The 20,614-nt window shown below is 42.2% G+C and overlaps 1 long non-coding RNA gene across 1 annotated transcript in view; it reads left to right on the top strand.

The window, feature by feature from the left end:
* LOC148883732 (uncharacterized) overlaps window positions 1-20,614 on the top strand; it is a 73,706-nt gene that overhangs the window by 6,001 nt on the left and 47,091 nt on the right. The window contains exon 2 of the long non-coding RNA XR_016118369.1: window positions 8,710-8,826. This is a non-coding gene — a long non-coding RNA (uncharacterized LOC148883732). The remainder of the gene's footprint in view (window positions 1-8,709; window positions 8,827-20,614) is intronic.

Here is a 20,614-nt window from a genome sequence, read left to right on the forward strand (position 1 = left end):
TGTTTCCTAATAAAACCGGGGTGAAGGAAGTGAATTTTGGGAAATTTAACCCATTGGGGCACCAAGTTGTCATAAAGCAGATGCATTTCCCTCCTATCACGCCACATGCTCATTTCCTTTTCCCACTGATAGAGTGCAAGGTCGTAAACGTAGCCACTTCCTCTGCTCAGTCGCCTAAGGTGTGTGCGGTGAGTGACAAAATGGAGGTGTTGGCCTTCAAGGAAAAAAAATGAACATGTGGACTGGTGTCTTAATACACTGCCTTATTTTAGATGTTTGGCAGTTAAAATATGTGTTTATATGGTTGTATAAGTAAGGTGCAAATGGTATTAAAAAGGTGTCCTGTGAGGAAAAAATGTTGGATTTAAACAGCTTTAGTGTACCATATTTTTCAGTATATATGGCGCACCCCCAGTGAATGGTGTATTTTCCAACTTTTTCCATATATAAGGCACACTGTAGTATAAGGTTCACCATAGTATAAGGTGCACCATATTATAAGGCTCACCTTCAAAAAATGAAAACAGTTTTCCCAAATAAATATATAAATATATAAGTTTTCCAAATATAAACCAAGCCATATTATAAGGCGCAACAGTAGAGGTTGTTATGCAATACCTCTGCTGGGGAGGGGAAATTGAGTCAGTGGCTGCTGACCGTCATTGTGAAACCTGTTGTGGGTCAATATTCACATATAAGGCACACCTGTGTATAAGCCGCAGGCTCATCTTTTAAACAAAATCAAAGCTTTTGGGTGCACTTTATACACCGGATAATACAGCACACTGTGTATTTTATCGGACGTCTTCCTATGCCTGCAAATGGCTTTGCATCCGGACTTTGCATATGACAATTCCATTTTAGCTAATATCAACTCAGGACTTGATAGTAAAGTCAGACTCGTTGTCTTTAATTTGGGCCCAAATTGCTCCATTTTGTATCAACCAAGGATGCTCAAAATCTTTTTACGAGCCACCAGAAGAATTTGTCACAACGTTACGCCTTCAGTTAATCTTTAATTTTTTTCTCCATGCAAACAATGCAAATGACGGCTAACACTTAGCGGCTCTCCCTCTTAATTAGAATAACACATTCAATTTATAAGCGCCTTTCAAAGCTCTGAAGGACACTTCTTAGTACGATGGCACTATTTTGATTTATAACAAAGTAGAAATTCCATTTAAATTCATTTGTATTTTGGACACAATTTTCAGTTCCACGCGAATGGCCTAAACTCTTGTCAACATTCTCAGGCGGACCGTGGGAACTCTATGGGTTAACCGGACGTGTTTTGTAGGGTGCAAACTCTCCACACCTTACCCGGGAGAGACTGAACACACCGTTGCCCCTGAACTCATGACCTCCCGCTATTGCAATGACAGAATTATTGTCATGCGCTTGACTTCACAATACTCACATTTTCCCACTCGCTCATTTTGAGTAACTTTTGAGTAGCTTCATGCTCAATGCGCAACTTTACAATTAGCACTAAACTGAATTTATGTCAAAGGGAGTAAGGGGAAATGAGTCGCTTGTGGCGCAATATTCGTAAATTGAATGCGATGATGTTCTGATAACCTCTTCAACTCAAGGCTACTTGCCTGGAACTTTCCCAGGCTTGGGTGTCAGACTTAATGCTATCAGCGGTGTCACCTACTTGGGTGTGAAATGCACTCACCTCTGCAGTTAAATATAAAACCAACCACTGATGCCCTAGCTGATGAACTCTAGACCTTTAATGCACAAATACATTGTTTAAAAAAATGGTTGTTGGGAAAATTTCAAGCCAAATAGACATTGTTAATAATCATAAAAAAATTCTGTTGAGAAATTGGGTTTCCTGCATTTCACCCCAAAATAAATAATGAAATAACAAACACATACCTAAATAAATACACAAAATATAAGTAAACAAACACACATTATAAATAAATAAATAAATAAATAACTAAATAAAAGGGTAAATATAGACATAAATCAATACACAAATAAATACATGCACAAATAAATAAATAAATACACACAAATAAACATAAATAAATAAGTAAATACATAAACACAGATAAATAAGTAAATACTATACATACATAAATACACAAATAAATACACAAATAAAAAAATAGAGACATAAATAAATTAACAAATAAATAAATGCATACACACAGAAATAAATACATACACAAGTAAATACATACCGAAATACATACACAAATACATACATACACAACTAAATAAACAAAGAAACAAATACATGAATAAATAAATTAAACACACACAAACACATAAATACATGAATAAACACACACAAAACACAACTTAAATAAATAAATATGTAAATAAATAAACACACAAAATAAAGAACAAAACAACTTGCTTGCCTCATTGTGCTAACATTATTGCCATACGCATCCACAATTTACATATATATATGTATTTTTTGTGTAATTTTTTATATATATATATTTTTTTCCCCCCCATTGTGACATTGGGACCCTGTGTGAACTTTGCACCATGCTAACCCTTGCGGCACATGCTGCCCTTTTTCTCATGGCTGGGGTGTCAATTAACAAGGTGCAAGTTAGACTCACCTTTAAGGGTGTGCAGACCATCACCTCCAACCCTTCCCGAGCCCTCTTTTGACCTCTGGTACTTAAATACCATGCCTCGAAATAAACCTCCGACTTCTATTTATCGTATAACCATCACACAGCCTCGATATATATATATATATATATATATATATATATATATATATATATATATATATATTTTTTTTTTACTACTCACAGCGTTCATTCACCAAACGCACCCGATTTGGTTATACCGTTGTCAACATCGAGTGCAGTTTTGATTGTGAGAATTTTCTCTGCGCGTTAGTAGAAGGCGGTACACCCTGTGACCTCGCTTAGCGGTGTGAGCAGTGACACTCACAGAGGTGACAAAGTGTGACCCAGATGAGTCCAAGACTGTGAAGATGCTTCTCACAGTCACACCTTTGGTTGTCTGGTTTGGCGTATGTTAAATTTATATGTACTGTATGTAGCATTTTATATCTTATGCTAGCAGTGAATAGCATCTTTCAAACTTGCCAGTAAAACTAATATCAAAGTGGTGCTAACACCCAAGGGAATTCCTCTTTTTCATACTGGGGGATTTAAAATGTCTCTTTTTTTATTTACTTGACCTTGAGAAAATACGGGAAAAAAACATTGGAAGACCCAGAAAAGCATATTTGAGAATACAATAAAGCAATGTAACAAGTTTGAGTGTTGACAGAGGTGATGTAATTTGCCATTATTTCCACTTGGAGGAAGTATTGCACTTCTACATTTGACCAGGCTGTTTCTTTTTTTTTTGTTTTAACTAAACCCTTATCTAACAGAAAATATCATTTGAAAATAGAGTGCAGAGTGGATAACAAATCCAAGTTATTTGCTTTGAATAAAGTCAGGCAGGGAAAAAAAGGCTTACAATTACCAACTACCAAATTGTCCTTTGACAGTGCATGGATGTTTCATGGCGTCCATCCTTATGCTTGAGCACAATTAAACGATACAAATAAGACTTTTGTCAAAGAGACATAGCCTCCATTTAAAAGACTTAGTCTCTTTGAGATACGTCGACGGGAGATAATTACAATTTCGGCAACATTTGCCAGGTGATTACCTCATAATCCCCAATTTCATTTGACAAGTCACGCATTGATTCGACCGCGAGTTGAAGCTAATGGAGTAGCTAACGCGCCGCCTCAGTGATTTGTATGCCGGGGCGAATAGACAACGGCAGATTGAAGGCAGAAAAACAGACGCTCGCCATCGCTTTATACTCAGTTAGCAATGAAAAAAAAAGAGCTTTAATCACAGCTGCCTGAGCCAAAATAGTAAATCGCCGCTGTCAGTTCAAATAGTCTTTCATTTTTAAACGTTGTTGCTTAAAAAAAATAGTGGTTCCGATTGCAAGGTAGGCAAAATGTAGTGGTAGTGGGTCATGAGGGTGGAATGATAGAAACAGTGGAAAAAAGGGAGAGACGAGCCCTGCTTTGTATTCACCTGCGTCTCTGGATCAATAAAAGATAATTTGGGCTGATTCCTCCCCGTAGGCCTCTTAGCAGACGGGAGGGGAGAGGGGTCAGCCGCTGCTGAGCTGCCAGGAGCTGGAATAACTTAGAAACACACTGCAAATTACTGGCCCTTGTTTGACTATCTCTCATTCGGCTTTTTCGTTCTGGCGAGAGAAGCCGCGTGAGGCAAAGTCCTCACATCTAATGGGAGTGGAAGGTAAAGAAGGCAATTCCGCCATGTGTGCTCGAATACAGTATACTTTCCGACTCTGATTCTAAATAAATAAATACATAAATAAATAAATAAAATACACATAAAAAATCCTACCTGCATGGTTGATGCGTGACATAAAATATGACTTTATTTTATGTGCCATAACAATGAATATAAAACATAAATCAATGCAAAAGCCAAAAACACGATAGTAATATTTCGCCATAGTTTCAGCAAACGCACAATAATAATAATAATAATAATAATAATAATAATAATAATTAATAATAATACATTTTATTTCTCAGCACCTTTCAAAACTAATAGGTAATAGCGTAACATGAACATAGATGTGGAGCTGTCACGGCTTGGAATTGAAGCGGATTTACATGGGATAAGGAGATTTGCGACAATCTCTTTCGTCAATGGATGCTACAGCTTCGAGTTTACTTTCAATATTTAGCTTGTCGTAGACGTGCACATTTCACCATGACGCCCCCGATCCACTGGTGAAAAGGACACTTTGATTATTTCCTCTTTCATTTAGAACTGTTTCATATAACCAAGAAAGTAATAATAATAATACATTAAGATTAAATGACTGTGTCTTTGTGATGTCAAATTTGTTTTTTTTGTTCATGTTGTTTGTTCGTTTGACTTCAAGATTGCACAGCGAGAGTGGCTGCCTTTACAGCAGCTCCTGTATTTTGTTTTTCTACTTCTTCCTTCCCTCTTTGATTACTCTGCTGCTGTGAAATACACATTTCTCCACTGCGAGTCCAATCCAATCGAACATCTCATCAGATTGGTTTGTTATTTTTATTTTTTTCATTGGGATTTGATCATTCGGTGGTTATTGAACTGAGAAACTTGCAGAAAACAATTGATAGACTGCCACTCATCCCCACAAGGACGACTCTGTGTTCTGAGATGTTTGGATTCACAGGTCACGGCCTCGTAAATTACCAACGAATCAGGTTGAAGGCAAGGAAATAACACAAGTACTTGCCGGGCTGAAAACACCCCCCCCCCTAGTCCCCCTAAGGTGTGATTTCCTTCTTTTAGCCTTCAACCTTATTTCTTCCCACCCAGAATCCGCCGCGATTAGCCCAAAACGTCTAACTGCTTCTGTCCCTTTGGAGTCCTTCCACATTCCTACATCCAAACCTTCTCGCAAGTGGGGATGGGGGGGCAGGAGGGTTTTGGTGTTATAGGCATGGAGGTTGCCGTCCATCACAGAGGGTCACCAGTCTGAGTGGAATGCGCCATGTCAGGAGATGTCAGGGGTGCGAAGGGGGTCCCCGGGGAGATCCCAAAACCATTCGGCCTGACCATTGGCTGTATGTGAGGCGTTCTCTATCAAAGTACCCATTAAAGTGGTCACTATTTAATTCGTAGGAGGTACAGGTGGGACCTTGTGTGTTAACAGACCCCTTAAAAGTAAACCTTTTCTTAAGTTTTTTTGAACATAGATTCATTTTCTTGAAAATTACATTTAACTCCTATCACAAGGCCGAAACAGAAAGGAAATAAATCCATTCAGGGTATATTGCTGATAGTCCGCCAGCTTCATGCTAATGTCATCTTAGTCCCATGTACTTGTATGTTCTTTCAAAAGGCTTTTCTGCAGTGGCTACCCAATGCAAATTGCACCAATCTCCCGAGTAAATCAGCTGTAACCTACACGAGCGGTTCAAAAAGTCCCTTTTCAATTAACTCTTTGATCAAAAAAATAACCATGCGATCAAGAATCAATTCAGAAATCTGATTAATGCTGCTGCTATTATATTTCAGCATCCGTCATTGTTTCTGGTAGGAGTGCATATTAATTTCCCGACGCGCGGAGGGGGGGGGGGGGTGCATGCTGTTTGAGGTTGACTTACCCGATGAGTCATTTCCATTCTAGTAGGCCGATGTAATCACCATATCATATTAGCATTCACATGAAAACACTAATTACAAAGACAGGGTGAACCTGATTTATGCTAATTGAAACGTGAATATGTGACAGATAAATTCATCTGGAGTATCGGACCCTATGACGGCGTTAACCGTCATTACCATGCGATTAGCATAGCATGGGATTCGCTGGGCTGAAGCAAACGGTCGACTGGATGGCGGCGGCGACTCTTCACTTTGAAGTGATGCTCATCGTTACTAAATGAACTTTCATTTCGTTTATTCCAAACAAAAATAAAGTGCATCGCAAAAATCTAATTTCGTTTTTGGAAGTAAAGGTTTGCATTCGGTTTCATAGTTTGACATCTTGGCGTTCTGTAGATATTTGGAAATGAGTGTTAATGAACAGCACCTCTGCTGGACAAAGTCAAGCAGTGCACTCCATTTCACTCAATCCCTTTCCACTATTGCAACATGATGATTACCGTACAATCAAATTAAATATTTGTAAAAATGTCACAGTTTCTGGACCTCATCATTCCAAGAACTGCCTCTAAAGTGTGACATTTAGCGCCATTCCCAAATTTGTTTGTGTTTTAGTTTTTCTTGCAGGGGGTGCTGTAAAAGCGCTGGTCAGACCTCTGGCAACATATTTCCCTTCCACCAGGGGGTAGTGGAATGGAGCTTCAGCTGTTGTTAAAGCGCTATATAAATCAATATGTATTATAATTTGTACAGTCGCCCCCATTTCAAGCTCAGATAACTCCAGGCCAATATAACTCAGGAATTAACTATTTTTTTTCTGTTGCAAGAACAGAGTCAAAGGTTTCTGACAATGAATTGAATGTTTATGTAGTCCTGCAACTCAATATTTAGTGGGTCCTGCAATTTGAGTGACAATGACTAAAACCCTGGACACATTTTTGGACATCGTTTGGCAGTGAATGAATTAAGCATACACACAGATGCATTGATAGAGCACAACTTTTTTCTGTCAATCCGCCACCCCACCTCGCCGGTGCTGCTTTTCTGCACCATCTGTTGGAAACACCCAGACCACCTCTGCCGAGCTGTTGCCAACAAGAGGATGCGTTTGTTTTGGGAGACAGGACAGCACAAAGAGATGGGGCCCTTCTTTCTATCCTTACTTTGATCCCTCCATTGAAAGGACCCGGGCGTCTCCCCTCTTTCGCTAAAGCCCACTCTCACCCACAACATCCCCCCCATTCCTCTTAGCTAGCCCCTGGCTGGTGGCTGACTTTGGTCAACGCGCACATGGCACTCCAGCAAAATAAGCCCATTGACGAGGCAACAGATTGCCTTTGAGTGTACCTGATGGTGATCCACCCCTACTTCTCCCCTCGGCTCGTCCCCTTTTCATCGTCATCCTCTCGCAAAGATCTAAAAAACAATCCAATCCCCCCATGTGTCTGTCATTCTCATACAAATTGCAAGTGGGTAGTGGATTTAGGAGAGTGGCAGAAGCCATTGTTTGCCAATCTATATCAAAAAGGGAGCGGCAATGTGGAGTGCCGTCCTTTTCTTCGCCGGGATTAGGGTCAGTTTTTGCTGCGGTGTGGGGGGTGCATTTGCTAGAATTCATGTAACTTTAAAGAAAAGCGTTTAAAAAGAAAAAAAAAATCATTATATTTTCAATCTCACACACACAAAAAATGCTTGAGATCACAAAATTGAATTGTAGATGAACCCTTTAATGCACCTTTTCAGAATCAGAATCATCTTTATTGGTCAAGTACGTATGTAGAACACACAAGAAATTTGTCTCCAGTAGAACACGCAAGCGCATGGATCGGCAACACCCTGCCTGAAAAGGTGCTGGAAAAGGTGGTGGGCAGGGTGCGGAGAGTCCAGTCGGATTTTCTGCGCTCTTGTCTTGATTCTTAGTGTGCAAGTCCTCAAGAGTGGGCAGTCGCCGCTGTCCCCGACAGGGTTGATCAGATCTAAAGTAAACCAGATTGAATTTGATTTGAATATAGATTTGTTTGTGTTGATGTGACCTAGATGTGTCATAACAAGTCAAGATATGCAAGCTTGTTAACCGCCACATTCAGCAAAGGAGCCTGAGCTCGATCTATCAAATGATCTGTCGTCCGTTTTCTATCAAGATATTTTTTTTTTGTCATAAGGATTGCATTGTTTTCGGTTGAACACAGCACAGACCAGGAGACTCATTTTGTGTGATTTTTGTTCTTTTTATCCAAGCTACATAAATCAATATCGGCACTTCTCCGTTTCACAGTTTGATATTTTGATTCGCTGAGAGTACTTGCAACAGGTCTTGTTTTTGGTTGAACAGTTTCAGCCGCGACTCCCTTCCATATTTTTGGATATCGACTTGTGTGTCACAAACGAGCGTTCCGTGAGCGATGCAAATCTTGGTTGCGTCTTATTCGTCTTGTTCATGTATTAACAGATCCTAACCCGCCCAACTGTTATGTCAGCTTGAATCTTTTCAAAAATGCAGCCATTTGGCTGACCGCTCCACTCTTACTTTTAATGTTTTTGTCCTTCTCAGATATGCTGCTCTGTCTCCTGACCCCAAAAGACGGACAAGTCCAACGTCCTCTTGAAATTCCTCGCCGAGATGACCTAAAGCATCAGTCGGCGCAACACCAAAATAACACGACCATCGGTATGTTTTATTTATTTTTTTCCATTCTCACTGTCATTTTGGATTGCCAACATAGAAATATCAAATGCCAGACGTATGGTTTTGTCCAGAGAGCATGACAAAAAGAAAGTCAAAAAGCACATCCCTCGCGCTGGCACGAGTGTCACACCCCATCATCTGCCTTCAAATAGGCCTTCTCAGGTGTTAGCGCTGATGTCTGTTTGCTGTCGGGAAACAGAGCCTGACCCTGCTAGCCCCGCTACGACCCCCCCGCCCCGCCCACCCTCCGCCCTTCCTTCTACTCTGGTCCCTCATCACCCCAGCTAATACCAGGCTCATTACACCGCCATCGATCGCCTCTCGACGCACGGCGAGAAGGCCAAAAGAAGTTCTCCATCGCATTTCGCTCCCCTGTAATCATTCCGCGTCCTTTTTATCATCCGACTGTTGGATCGTTTCTGTTCTGATAACCTGTTAGCGAAATCCTGGGATGACAATTTCTGGTTTTTGTTCCTTGTCCGTGTCATCAAATTGGCAAACGATTAACAATTGCAGTGGGGTTTGAAGTATATGTCGTATTCAATAGCATCGTGTTGCTAACCTTGCTTTGTTTATTGCTGTTGTTTGGCTGATTGACAAATTTCTTCCCGCAAGTGAGTCAGAATAGCTCATACATGCACACGCGGGTCAGCGGCTGTGCATGTACAACGGGGAAATGTGCAAAATTTGTTTTCGTTACACTGCCAAGTCATCTCCTATCCTTTCCCCCAAAATATGATTTTTATATCAAAAGTGAAATCAAATCTCCTCGTCCCTCTCATCCATCCCCCGCAGTCCGACCCGCGACGTTGCTTTTTATCCGGTCCCGTGGCCGCCGATTTGACGCCTTCATATAATAAGATCCAATTTATTATCCAAATCTCTATAGTTGGGCGGTCGTGTGTGGTCTGAAGTATAAACACCGCGGCGATGGCTTTGAGGGGGAAAGCAGGTGTTGGATTACAACACTTCCTAGTGCAGCGGGCAGCACGTTTCACGCAGATGCGCTTTACGGTCGGCGAAACGGCTTCGCAGGAATTCATTGAGTTGCGTTCAAAGACTGTGTCAGATTGAACAAGCATATTTCGAATGTTCAGTAAATTGTTACGTTCAAACAATTATACTTAAATTGCATTTGAGGTACCCCATTGTTGAAAAAAAAAGCCAATTTGTGAGTCCTCCTGCATTTGCAAATAATAATAATAATAATAATAATACATGTCGTTTATAAGCGCCTTTCAAAACTCTCAAGGTCACTTTACAGTCACAGGATACGTTTTTCTGTGGGTGAGCAGCGGCAACCGTACGCGCCAGCGTTCACTCAACCTGAAAGTAACTCAGATAGAAAGATAGCTGGATAGCTAATAGCTAGCTAGGTAATTGTTAGGGCCATTATTTAATGAAGCAGGAATCAAAAGTAAGAACAAAAAGATTCTTAAATTTTTGGGATGGCACATAATGGAATTGCCTGCACCAGTGGGTGCGGGCAGCTCGCGCGATGGTAGACGCGAGGGGAGAAGAGAGAGAGAGCTGTTTGGGAGAGCTTTTGTAAAGAGTGACACGATGTGACGCCATTGACCGGATGTATAAAAATGGAAGTCTAAGAAAATAAAATGTTAAGAAAATAAAACGATGTGTAAAATATGTTCGTGTAGCAAATTGGCTTAACAGTAATAGATAGCTAATAGATTGCTAGCTAGCTTGATATGTAATAGATAGCTAGCTAGATAGCTAGTCAGCTAGATAGCTAATAGATAGCTAGCTAGACAGCCAGCTTAAAAAAATCACCTATAAATCCTCATTATTATTATTATTATTATTATTATTAACATTAATACATCACGTAACGCTCTAAGAATCTACTTTCGCAGAGAGAAAAAAATCACAATTTGAAGGGAGGGAAGCAATATACCGGATAATATCTCGGATTAATGGAGCGCATATGTTTTGGGTAGGAACAAGAGCAAAGTGCTTTTCTGTAGTGCGAATTATTTGCATTTCCTCCGCTACAGTAACTCGGCAAGGGGTTGTCTGTCCTCTGACCTCGCGCTGACAATCTGCGAGGGCCTGTTTAAGGATAATTGCTTACATACCACGCTACACCCACCTCTTGACTCGCCATTTGCATCCAACCCCTCCACCCCCACCCCGCCCAACCCCGCTTTGGTTGGCTTTAATAAGCGGTTTACAGTAGACTTTTCAACTAGCAGGTACCACATGACAGAGGTGGCGCACCGTGCCGTGGTCTGCTGTTGTTTGTCAGGTTGGCGGCACCCTCTAACACCGCCTCCCCCAAACCTCCCAAGACACCCCAAAACCCCCCACTCACCCCTCGTCCCCACCTCTACCTCTACATCTTTGTTTCACGGCTGACAGAAGAAGTGCCAGAACTCCTCCGGCTCGAGTGATTTATGACCAGCAGCTGCTTTTGCAGCCCATGACCCACACAGCTGGGTGTCAGATGTGGTCTCCCCTGTAAGCAGAAACTTATCTGGCAACCCAACATCAGTCGCGAAAGGGTAAAGAGGAGAGAAGACCGAGTGGGAGGAAGATGGAGTGGCCAGACTGATCCTTGGAAAAGAGAGAAAAAAAAGATGAAAGTGATAGCAAGGCAGAAAAATGGTGCTGGACAACAAGACGAATTAAACAACGCAGATTTGACAGTGTTAAAGAAACAAAGAAGCGTTAAGTCGAAGTTCTTTCCCGGGGAAAAAAAAGCAAAGCCCGTGTGGCTTGAGTCAATCGATTTGAATGCAGCAGCTTAGCTCGCCATTGATTTCCGCCGGTGCAGGGAAAGCAAAATGTTTGTATTATTTCATAAGCCAATTAGGTGCAAGGATACTCCTTCTCCCTGTGTGCCTATTGACCCGCAGTCTGTGGTTGCAGTTTTATTGTCAGGGCGGGAAGGGGTTGAAAAGGGGGGGGGGGGGGCTTTATCAAACATCAATAACAGGCGAGTGATTGGATTATCGGTTAATCAATGCATTGTGCTAATATATCACCAGAGTGATTACAGAGCACTAGCTAATCGGACGGCCTCGGAGAGCGCCGAGGACATCGACACAGGAAAAGTGGGCATCGTCGATGAAACTCCGCAAGGGGGGGGGGGGGGGGGTAAAGTTTGTCACACGTGTTGTATGTAATAGGAGGCTAACAGTATATTGTGTGGAAAAATTGCAATATATAATTTGCATATGCTGTGTATACTGTATTTTCTTTTTTGTTTGAGGCGCATGGAAAAGCTGCAGTTACGTTGTGCGTCCACTAGGTGGAGTTACACTAAAGAAATACAATCTTATACAGCTTTATTTATATGACGCTTTCACAACCGCTGACATTTAGAATACGACGTCCAAGGTATCCGAATTTTTATCCGTGGATCAGGTCTACCGGATTTTGAGAAAATCAAATGCTTTTAGATGTGCCAAATAATCGGGAAAATACAATCTTCTTTTGCTTTCGGCTTTTCCCTTCAGGGGTCGCCACAGCGAATCAATGTCCTCCATCTATCCCGGTTTTGTGCATCCTCTTCTCTCACACGAGCTACCTTCATGTCCTCCTTGACCACATCCATAAACCTCCTCTTGGGTCTTCCTCTCGGTCTTCTGCCTAGCAGTACAAGGCTCAGCGTCCTTCTCCCGATATAGTCGGGAAAATACAATAAATAAGAAAATCCCACAAAGCACTTAAACACAATAATGTACAATGTATATTTGTCACACTTCAAAAATGAAATCCGATCTGTTATAATGATTTACTTGACAAAATAGCAAAAATAAGCATTTTTCAGGGTAGCCCGTCCGCCGTAGCTCAAGTGTAAGGTGCTGGATAACTTCTGTGAACATGCCGTGGATATCTTGTAACTTGAGAAGTGTTGTGGCTGGTCCGCAAAACTTGAAGACCATAAAAGTCGGTTTATCCTGAGGTGCCATGGCAACCACTGAGACCTTTCTCTCCCCCATTACAAGCCTGTTTAGCCCACAGCGAAAGTAGTTGGCGCCATGGACCACTACGCTGAGTCGTTGCGTCGTAACAAATCATGATGATGACCTTTGAATTAAAAGACACTCACTTTTAAAACGGCAGGAACAAAATTCTCCCGCCCAATGAGCCGACAGCTGCTAAAGTAGCCCATTGTCTGCTCGCCTGAGAGCCGAAACGTGACCAGCAGGCTAATCTTGTTAGACTCTTAGCGGCAGAAAAGCAAGTAAGGTAATAATACAATTATCACGATGAACCCCTTTCGCGAGTAATCATCCGTGTTTAACAACACATCGTCAGATCATTTACAGCAACCGAGCTAACGATCGCTTTCGGTCCTCCGCAGACGTTTAGAACTTTCAGGAATATGACGCTAACGGCTATGGCGCGCTCGGATGGAAGGATTGGCACTTTTGTTCCACCTCTTTATCCATCTTGATTCTCAGAGACGTAAGAGAAAGTGACCGACTGAATGAGATGTGGTTAAACATTTCAAATCCTTTTTAAGGTGTCTTTGTTTGGTTTCTTCTTAACTTGCTTTGTCCCGTGCCTCTTGCTCAAACACCAGCCCGAGACATCATCTGGTCCAGCCGGGCTCACACTGAGGAGCTTTGCTAAAGTTCCTGTTTGCCGAAGAGTTTAAGGGATGGAGTTGTGGGGGTGGGCGAGGGATTCCATGTGACAAATTGTCAAAAGCGCTTTTATGGAGCGTAATGAAAAGGCAAAACAGGCGAGAAGAAAAGCAGCCGTGCGCGCAGAGTCGGCACAGGGAGAAATGCTTTGACCAAATGAAGAATCTTTTCATTGACTTGAGTCCTTCAATTGGATTTATCAGAACGTAAAAATAAGTTTGAATGAGAGCCGTCCTCGGATTGAAAATGTACAAGCATTCAACCTTGACACTAGGATTGAAATATGCTGAAAAAAAAAATATTAAAGTGCGCGTTATCATCTCAATGCAATGGAAGATTTTGTATTTGTTTGATTCGCGTTACATAAACACCGTTTGAATCCGTTTGATCCGTCATGCAATTTGGCGTTTAGGGTGTCTGAATGCAAACTGTTGCACTTGGAAGTCATCCAAAAGGTTGTTTAGTGATACAGATCAAAATTATTCGCGTAATCGAAACACTGGTTGGCATACAGACAACGGGTCTACGGTGATACCTCGACTTGGAACGGATTAGGCTATTTACATGTAAAACGCATCTCACTTCCAGAATTTTCACGCAAAGAAATTTCTTTCGTAAGTAGACGTATCATCGTTATTGTTTTCGGACTCCGGTTTATAGTTCACGATAAAAAGTTCTCAAATTGTGATTGACTTTTGAGGCTCCGCCCACCATCAGAATTCCGATTGTGATGATGCCAAAGTCGCATTTTTTTCCCATTTCATCATTCTATTTCCATTCATCCCTTGACGCTGACGTAACCGATTACGCGCTATGTCCGACACGTATCCAAATGCTAAACCCAGCTCGCCTTCGCCACCTTCGCGCCACTTCCTATCAGCTAGAAGCTTTATTATTACCCACTTTCCCCGCCGCCATCACATCCCACGCTGTTGAAGCGCCTGTTTAAACTACCCCCTTCCGTCCCAGAGGACTTGTCTTTTACCCATCAGCCTCGTTGAAAGCGCTAATCAGGCGCAAAGCCGAGGGTGCCCGCCGTGCACTTGTTAGCCCTCGTCACAATCTTTCGCCGCATCCCCCTTTGACATCCACACGGGCACTTAATTCCCCACCATTATGTTCTTATGTTTCTATAGCCTCCTAATGAGACAAGAAAGACGAGTATCAGGTTGTGTCCATTGATGCGGGCCGTGCGTTGAATGAAAGCGTGCGCGCAAACTCCGAGCCATCTGTCCGTTACAAGAAACGTGGCGGCTAATAGCGGAACCGTGACCGTGGGGATCAGAACCCTCGACGGGGAGTCTTGTATTCATGGACCTTTCAAGGCAGCCAGCCAGCACTGATCTGCCACGCCCCATCCAACCCCTCCCGAAAAATAACCATCCCTTCTATCTCCACTTGTTTACATGCACCCCGAGCCCCCGTCCATCCCCTGATTCCTCAGGCTTCCGAATTCACGTTGCCATGGGTGATGCGGGCCGCGGGGTCAGAGGTGCTTGTTGGAGGTGAGGTTCAGACTGTGGACCCATCTGAGAGGACCATCTGGACGAGTGACCTGACATAATTAGTTATTAATTCTTCGTCAGGAGGACAGCAGGGGAGGGGTGAGCTCTCACTCGGCTAACTAATGCTGCTAGCCGCGGCGCTCCTGTTAGCCTTGGTGTCACAAATTAGCTTAACTCATTCACTGCCAGACATGTGCGAAAATGTGTCCACTCCAGTGCCAGGGTTTTTGTCATTGTCACTCGAATTCCAGAACCCACAGAATATTGAGTATTAGGACTACATAAACATTCAATGAACCTTCGCCTCTCTTCTTTCATCAGACAAAAAAAAGAGTAAATTCCTAATTTATATGGGTCGGAAGTTATATGAGCTTGACATTAGGGTGGCTGTCCAAAATACAATGCAATACATACATATTGGTTTATATTATAATAATAACAATAAATTTCATTTATAAGCGCCTTTCAAAACTCTCAAGATCACTTTTCAGTCACAGGAGAAGTTTTTCGGTGGGTGAGCAGCGGCAGCCACACGTGCCAGCGTTCACTCAACCCAGAAGTAAATCAAATACATAGAAAGCTAGCTAGCTAATAGATGGCCAATAGATAGCCAGCTAGACAACTAGCTATATAACTAATAGATAGCCAGCCAGATAGCTAGCTAGCCAGCCACTTAGCTAATAGATAGCAAATGGATAGATAATGGATAGCAAATAGATATCAAATAGATAGCTAAATGAACTCTAGCATATGAAAAAAACTAACTGATTACATATCGCGCTTTAAGAACAGCTGAAGCCGGAACAAAGCGCTAACATCGAAAAAGGGGATATGCCTCCCCTTGTGGAAAAGAATAAATTGCCAGAGGCCATTGCCAGCGTGTTATCGGCTCCCAAGCATGAACAATCAAAACCCGAAGAAATTCGGGAATGGCGCTCTACGTCATATTTTCAATTCCCGAATAAATGTGATAATGGCAGTGAATGAATTAACAGAAACAAGTGGTCACGTGTTTCTGGCTTTCTTTCGGGTAGACTCAAGCAGGCTAAAAAACAAACACCTCAATATTGCAGCCATCTTGACACGGGCGTCGTTCCCCATCAAAACGGGGTTTGCCATTTTAGTCTCGATGCAAAATCCCCACGTTCACCTTGAACGAGTCACTTTTTTTATCATTTCCCTGCAGTGTTGAGCTCTTTTATGAGAGGTGTCACAATCAAAGCGCACGGTGGTCCAATGTCAGCACCGGGGGCCCCCACCTCCCGCTGATCTGGCAACCCCCCCTCCCCGACCTTAACGCCAGCACCACTACCGCCACCGCTGCAGCCGCAGTCACTGCAGGGGAATCTCCTCATTGGCATGCAGGCGGCGGCTGGAGCTTCGTCGCACCGGCTCCCTCGCTCTCTGGGGAACGCTGGCTTCCTTTCTCCTTGTCTGTTTCCAGCTCGCTTCCTTTTGGCCTCGCCATCACGCAGCTGTCACAATTTTTTAGCCGATCCGGAGGGGGAGCTCGAGAACAGGGGGACGGGAGCCTGACTGGTGCGACGGCATCAGAATATGAGCGAAGCTAACGTCTATTAGCAATAGCCTACGTATCAGTACAGCGCTCAAGTACGACCAGTGGGTTCATTATGCATACAATTCATGGCACATGTTGATGACATGTTTGCATGGATGGGGGAGCGGGGAGGCTAAGATGCAAACAATCTGAACAAACAAACAAACAAACAATTCCCGCGACATGTGTCGGGAAGCTTTTTAAAGGGGACGCAAGCACGCAACCTTCGAATTTGGCGACAGTGAAAGCATAGACGAAAACGCCGCCGGCAGCCAGACTCAAGCTGTGGCCAAATCAAGCATGAAATCGGGAACAAAGGGATTCACAGGATCGCAGGGCATTAGATTCACACTTTTTTTTCGAGCACTGCCAGGGTGTGTGCGTGTGTCACGATAGTGTAATCATTTTTTCTTAATGTCTTCTGTGAAGGATTAGTACATTTTCCAAATCAAGCTGGTTTTCTAATGCGTTTCTGAACGCTTTTCAAGACGGAAATGGCGTTTAGAAATAACCTGGCAATTTCTTGTCTGCAAACCCGTCATTACAGTCACTTAAAAAAAAGTTGAGTAAACTTTTTTTTATTACTTTTTTAAGTTATTCATTGCTAGACGCGCGAAAATATGTACACCCCAGTGCCAGGGTTTTTGTCATTGTCACTCGAATTCCAGGACCCACAAAATATTGAGTTTTAGGACTACATATACATTCAATACAGCGTAAAAAAATGTATACTCTCTTTTTTCATCAGAAACTCTCCTAAATTATATTTGCCTGGAGTTATCTCAGCTTGAAATGAGGGCGGATGTACAAAATACAATGCAATGCATACATATTGGTTTATACAGCGCTTTAACAACAGCTGAAGATGGAACAAAGCGCCAACATGGATAAAAGGGGAAAGCTGCCCCCTTGTGGAAGGGAAAAACATTGCCAGAGGCCATGGCCACGCTTTATCAGCACCCAAATAAGAAAAAAACAAAACCGCAAAAATTCGGGAATGGCACTCTATGTCATATTTTCAATTCCCGAATAAATTTGTGAACGGCAGTGTAAGTTAAGGTAGAAATTGCATTTAGAAATCATGTCGTTAGCAAACCCGTCATTAAAGTAACTTAAAAAAACATTGAATGAACATTTTTTTAACTTCTTTTCTTAAACGTGGTTTCAGTCGTAACGACCTTCCAATGGGAATGCTAACTAAAACGTCACGCTAAATGAAAAGTCGTGTATTTTTCATTATTTCCTTCGTCATCTTCTTCACTATAAGTCAATTCCAAAGTCATAAGTCAGGTGCTCCAACACGCTAAGGAACCTTATTTCCGGCCCACTTTGTAGAAGTGGGCCGGAAAGAAGACCCCCCCCCCTACCCCACCCCACTTACCTGGCTCAGCCAATTAGATCGACCGCATGACCTCAATATCATGCCCCAGCCAATCCGAACATCTAGACAGGACGCGGTGCAGCGAGGCCTGCAGTCGAGGTGTCAGCAGCCCCCCCCCCCCATTCCGTCGTAGGGGGGGACGGAATGTTTATTCAAACCCCCGCACACTTCAATCCTTGACCACCGACTTGAGCGGCAATGGTGCACACTTTTGCGAGCGCTTAGAAAAATAATTGGATGCACATTGGATTCATTTCCCCACCCACACCCACCTTCCACTCTTGTTTTTTATACAACAATGCATTAAAGAGGCACCATTTTCAACAATGGCACGTTTATGCTCACGGAAGCCGTAAAGTTCACGAAACATGTTGAAGCGTTTTATAGTCGAGTGGCTTCTGGAGAAGGACTCCCCACCGAGCGCTCGGCTGAATTTCTTAAATTGATGTATGAATATGCAATTGTCCCTCGATGCGGGACCTGAAATCAATCAAGTCGACATTGGCGGGGGGGGCTCCACTGAGCCTTGCCACCTGTGTACTTGTGTGTGTGCACTTTGTGCGGTTCACCATCCAACCCTGAAAATTAACCACGCAGTCGATCATATCAACGATGTCGTCCCGCGACAACTGCGCTGTCTCCCGATCTGCAATAAGTCAATGCAAAACAGCTGCGGCGGGTAGTTTGGCGCGAGGAATGAAATAATGAACAAAACGGGATTTGCTTTTTGAATGATGTATTTATATTTGTGATATCAGGTTATAGGGCGCCTGAAAGGGTTAAATTATGATTTGATGATAAATATCATGAAACGCAGTCAACTTTTCAAGTATTTATTCAAGTTATGCTCTGGATCATTTGAAAACTTTTTCTTGAAAACTGAGCATGTTTGGTTGAATCTTTTCTGAAGTACTTTTATTATTATTATTATTTTTGTGTTTACATTATATTAATGGGAGAATCGCTCCATATTCTTTATGCATATGCTATTGTTCTGTAAATTAACTCAATCATTGCCATTCACGAATTTATTCGCAACCAAAAATATGACGTCCAGGTTTTGTTTTTTTCTTGCTTGGGTGCTAATAAAGCACTTGGCCAGACGTCTGTTGTTAAAGCACCTTATAAACCAATTTGTATGTATTGCATTGTATTTTGGACAGCCACCCTCATTTCAAGCTCATATAATTCCAGACCCATATAATTTAGGAATTAACTCTTCTTTATGATAAAAGAAGAAAGTAAGGTTTCTAACGCTGTGGTGAATATTTATGTAGTCCGAAAACTCAATATTCTGTGGATCCTGGAATTCGAGTGACAATGACAAAAACCCTGGAACTGGAGTGGACATTTTTGCACACGTATGGCTGTGAATTAGTTAAAAAAACAATTCAAAAGTGATTGGCAGTATTTTCACTCATAACTCCCTAAAAGGAGCTTATGTTCCTAATACTTTCATTTTTGCTTTTGAACATACTGTAATTTATTGCATTTACAATAGAGTACTTGTAGTGGAGTCGTGGAGTGCTCTCAAGGGTATGCGGGAGGAAGGGGTACAGTGGGAAGAAGGTGGGGGAGGAGGGTGTAAACATGTGAGTCTGGGCAAATGGCCTATGTTTAGCCTCATGTGAAGCCAAGTGTAAAAGCCCGGAGGCCACATCAGTCAAAAGCCCAATTTTCCTGACCCTCCCACACCCTCAAAAAAAAAAGAACAGCTTTTGTAATATTTAAACACACCAGCTCTAAATACGCACACACACACACAGACAACATTTTTACTCTGTTCTCTAGCATCTGTGATCCCGCTCGTGGAATCGGTGCAGAGGTGATGTCTGGCAGAGCTTCACATGATCATGTCAGATGTTACTGATGCCTCCAGACCGTGACCAGGTCCAGACTCGGCGAAAATGCACACACATTCATAGAAATGCGAACAGCAGGCGTAATGTGTGCAAATTGAACAATTTTGGAAACACACTTCTCCGAATGTCCATTAACTAAGCCAGCATCTGAATTATTCTTGTTGTTCTTATTACTATTATTATTATTACTTATTACTATTACTAGTACTAGTACTAGTACTATTAATAGATCGGATTGGATTTTCTGTACCTTTATTCGTCTTGCAGTGGAGAAATTTACATTTAACAGCAGCAAAGTGATGAAAGGAAAGAAAGAACTAGAAAAACAAAATACAGGAGCTGCTGGAAAGGAAATAATGTATTATTATTATTATTATTATTATTATTATTAGTAGTAGTAGTAGTAGTAGTAGTAGTATTAGTTATATATCTCTATCTAGCTAACTATCTAGCTAGATAGATCTAGATTTCTGTAGTTATTGAGTTGTCTGTCTTTGTCTGTCTGTCTGTCTGCCTGCCTGCCTGCCTGTCTGTCTGTCTGTCTGTCTGTCTGTCTGTCTGTCTGTCTGTCTGTCTATATATATAGACACATACACTTGATAATATGACACAAAGAAGAATACAATTAGCATATCAAGCTCACAGTTCTGAGATTCAGGGTTTAAAATCTCAACACTAGGCTTTACATTAGCCCGTTTGTTTCCTCAGGGGTCCTCCGGGCTCCTTTTCACATTCCAAATAAATGATTGTCATGTCAATTGAAGACTCTTTATAATAAATTGAGGTGTCTCTAGTTAAGATCTCTTGTACTAGGTCCAGCTCACGCATGACACGTATGATGACAAGCGCAA

The sequence above is a fragment of the Hippocampus bargibanti genome, linkage group LG19, assembly GCF_051943395.1.
Source record: "Hippocampus bargibanti isolate YZ-2025 linkage group LG19, ASM5194339v1, whole genome shotgun sequence".
Classification (NCBI taxonomy): domain Eukaryota; kingdom Metazoa; phylum Chordata; class Actinopteri; order Syngnathiformes; family Syngnathidae; genus Hippocampus; species Hippocampus bargibanti.